Source organism: Sinocyclocheilus rhinocerous, unplaced genomic scaffold, assembly GCF_001515625.1.
Source record: "Sinocyclocheilus rhinocerous isolate Xijiao unplaced genomic scaffold, SAMN03320098_v1.1 scaffold1806, whole genome shotgun sequence".
NCBI lineage: Eukaryota > Metazoa > Chordata > Actinopteri > Cypriniformes > Cyprinidae > Sinocyclocheilus > Sinocyclocheilus rhinocerous.
In genome coordinates, this window is record NW_015658531.1 from 348,112 (window position 1) to 352,621 (window position 4,510).

Below are 4,510 nucleotides of genomic sequence, written 5' to 3' on the forward strand. Positions count from 1 at the left end.
GGTGACGTCACACGATGCAAAATTGTGTCACTGCATCAAATCTCAGCAAAAAATTTTTTTTTAAATATGTTAAATATGTTGTGTTTATAAAATCATATAAATGCATAATATAATATTAAAATATAAATAACTAATTTTAAATACAACATACATCGTGAGTTGAGTGAATCTTTACATACCTTCTGAAGTGCAATAAAATCACAAAAATGTGAAGGTATTTATACTTAATGTTGTTCTGAAGCGATGCATTTAAACATGAATTAAAATAGTGGTAAATATATAAAACCTTTGAAACTAGTTTGGCAAAAAATAAATGCTATAAAATTAATTAATAAATAAAATAGTATAAAATGTTAAATTAAAGATCGTGTACGAGTCACATTTTATTGCTGCATTCGGAAATAATGTAAAATACCAGGAAATAAAATGAAAGGTTTAAAAAAGTGCAGTTTCAAAGTGAAGGCATATAATAAACCCTAAAGGAGGGCCACAGAGTTTAGCTCCAACTCTAATTGAACACACCTGAATCAAGGTCTTCATTACTTGAAAACTAAAGTTTGGAGCTGGTTGCATCTAAATTCTGCAGGACTGTGACCCTCCACAAGAGTTTGACAGTCCTGTTTTAGACATGAATAGCAGATTTGGGCCATTGTTGCTTTCTGTTCTACATTGTTGCATTTAAACAAGGGTTAACTTGTATTTGTCTCTTTTCGCCCTAGACCTGATGGCGCTGAAAGAGGAGCATGAAGAACTTAATGAAATGCAAGACAAAGATCAGTGTTAGAAATATCATGATTTCATGACTGGACAAAAATCATCTAGTTGCTCACAGACTGAAAAGATTTGCTCACATAAAAGAGCTCAAAAGACTGAAACTAGAAGTCATTTCAACTGCCAACGGTGTGGAAAGAGTTTCGATCACCAAGGAAACCTTAAAGCCCACATGAGGGTTCACACTGGAGAGAAGCCTTTCACCTGCAAACTGTGTGGAAATAGTTTCAATCGAAAAACAAGCCTTCAAAGGCACATGATGATTCACACTGGAAAGAAGCCATACACCCAGTGTTGCCAACTCATTTTTATGGGATGTTGCTAAAGGAAGGTCAATTTGTTGCTAAAAGTTGCTAAATGACGTTGTGATGTCATTGCGCGATGACGTCATCACATTATCACGACGCAAAATTGGAGACTGTCCTCCTCCAAAAAATGACCCTATAGCCGTTTTTGCAAGCACCTTATTACGACCTATATTTACATTTTAAAGTTAAGCGCCCTCTAGCTGGCATAAAAATAATGACAGCATCATGTTACGTCTGTCGTCATGAAATGACGTATGACCAATGTTTCCAATCAAAATGCAAGTTCATTTGGGATACAGCTACGTCTGGAAGTGACGCAAAATCTCGCCATAAAATCACAATTCCTAACGCCTACACCTACCCCAACCCTAAACCTACCCCTTACAGAGGTTTAGCAAAACTCGTTTATATTTATGCATTTGACAGACACGTTGGAAAGTGGTTTATAGCGCATATTCACTTTATGAGCATATGCGTTCTCTGGGATCGAACCCACATCGCATGATCACATGATTGCATATCATTGTATAACGCAATGCTCTACCAATTGAGCTACACGAAACCCGAATTATGACACAGATAAAATGATACAATGCATTAAAACGAAAGTGTCCTGTTAACTATAGGGGCGCAACTGTAGTAAACGCTCCTATGGGTCGTATTTCAGGAAAATGACAAACGACCTATTCGGGTGTATAGGTTGGAGGACATGATGCAAAACTGTGTCACTGCATCAAATCTCAGCAAAAAATATATTTTGTATACGTTAATTTTAATTTGTTAAAAAAAATTGTTTGTGAAATAATATAAATGCCTTATATAATAATATGAAAATATGAATAACTGTATTTTTAAATACAACATTGAATTATTGAACACTTACACATTTTTAAACAATTACAATTTAAGTTTTTTTTTTTACTAGCTAGTAAACTTGTAAAACTACACGCTCTGAACAATTATACTTTTAAGCAGTGTATTAGTAGTTAGTTTGTATGCTACACTCTAAGAAAAGCCTGTAAAAATAGTCTACTATGTTAATATGATTTTTCACAGGTTTTTTTTTACCTGTATTTTAAATTACGCATTGTATTTTGTGTTTTCGGGTTATAGAGTTACAACGGATAATGGATAATGGATAATGTCCTGGAAAATTACTAGTACCCTTTCCATTTTTCTAGATATTTTTCTTATAGTGTACTAACTGAACAACAATCACAGGTACAAGCTACTAAAAAGGTGTATCACAATAGGTGTGTTCGTCTTGAAGCGGCGCTGCGCAGTTCGATCAGTGTTTGACATCAAAGCACCGCGAGAGCAATTAGAAAGCATGCAGATCCGTTGAATTATTGTTGAACAATTGCAAATAGCATTTAACTTAAGTCACGTGATGTGTGTACTACTAGGCATCTTTGGTTTTCCTCTTTTTGTGTAATTTAGATGGAAAATGTGTGCCTTTTTTATCGTTTGAGTCACTTATCAAAAGTTGCTAAATGTTGCCAAATAAATTTTTAAAAATAGCTAAATTTGTTGCTAGGTGCTTTTGGAAGAAAAAGTTGCTAGGGTAGTCTGAAAAGTTGCTAAATCTAGCAACAAAATTGCTAAGTTGGCAACACTGTGTGCAATGAAGCCCGCCGCGTCTCTAACGCGCACACGTGCCATTTGCGGGGGGAAAAACCAAGCTCAGAAGAATCGATTCTGAAATATTCAGAATCGATTCAGAATCGTTGAAGAGAGAATCGCGATGCATCGGAGAATCTATTTTTTTCTCCCACCCCTAGTAATTATGCTACTTTTTTTTGTTAAAACTATAATACAGTATATCAGTCCCGTCACCCATTGTAAAGAAAAAGATTTTCAGTTAATTACACTCTTTTTAAATAGGTCCTCTATTAATAGCTATCAAAACCAGAAAACACAATGGCTTATGCATTTTAATACACAAATGAACGTGATCAGATTTTCTTCAGTAGATGGAGCATTTTATCTGGTGGTGTTGATGCATTGAAGTCAAACTGAAAAAAAAAAAATGGTAGCAGCAGCTTGCTGCATTCAAGCATAAATGAGACGGATTAATGAGAAATAATTCCTTGGTGAATTAGCTTTTATTTATTTCAGCTCTGAACTTTTTTTGTCTCATGTCTTAAGATTCAGTGATCTGCTAGACAACGGTAACAGAAGAATTAACAACAACAAAAAACATAACATTAATCACACAAAATCAGTGACGTTAAACTGGAATTATAAATAAACTTTAAAGTTTGTCTTCTGTATTTCAGGGGATCAGGAAAATTTATGAAATCTGTGCAATCATCTGTCAAAGAAGAAGACAGGTAAAGGTGAGGTTACATGATTATATCAAAAACATTAATGAGAACCAGTATTACTGTAATTAAAAAACAGTGTAATCTGATTCACAAACAAATGACTCTGTGACAGATTCATTAAAAGAATCAGTTCATACAAGAATCAGTCTTAAACTTAGATGCAATTAAGCTGTTTGTAAGTGTTGCTATACTATTTTTTATTTTTTTTGCCTTTTCTGTTTTCATCTTAATTTTAGTTTAAGGGTGAGTCATTTTTGTTTTGTCTGTGTGTTGTTTATTTTTATTAGTTTAGATTTTTTTTAAATGTCTATATAGTTTTATTAGGTTGTAGTTTATTTAGTTTGAGTTATTTTAGAACTTCAACTTAAAGACTAAATGAAAATGATAAACACTAAATTGTAGTAATGCAAAGTCCGATTCATTTCCACGAACCGGTTCTTTTCGGACAGATCGGCTCATTGAACCGGTTCAAAAAGCCGATTCATCGGTTCTTGACGTCATCAAGCAATAACGTCTCTACGCATTTCGTTTCTTACAACTCACTCAGTGCCATGTTGTATCAATGAAAAATTCAAATAAGTAATTTGTGTCAACACATTCCAAAATAAAGTTATTTGTGTGAAAGCATATCGCTGATGATTGCCATATAATTCACTTAAGTTAATTGTGTTTGTGGTCACAGTTTCATTCGCGGATCCTCAGATACGACTGACTGACCAATATTGACTAGCCTACAACTTGGATCTGTATCGTGGGCCTGAGAAACACAAGCACACAAAATAAAAACTGAGAATGCAAATAACAAGGCAAAACAGTGGCATCACGTGCATAAAACATGATGAAAACAGAACTGAAATGGACAAATAAATGCAGAAACAAACTAAACTGAATTACAGTATTAAAATAACAAATAATTTACTAAAAAAAACCTTAATATTTTTGTATAATTATAATGACTGGTTAATATTTTGAAAATGACATGTCCAATGGATAAAATTATTTTAAACAAAATTTAAAATTGTAATAACTATTTAAAATGAACTACTGAGGGTATAAACTGCGATTTAAAAATGATTAAAAAAATTTTTTTTTTAATTAGTCATT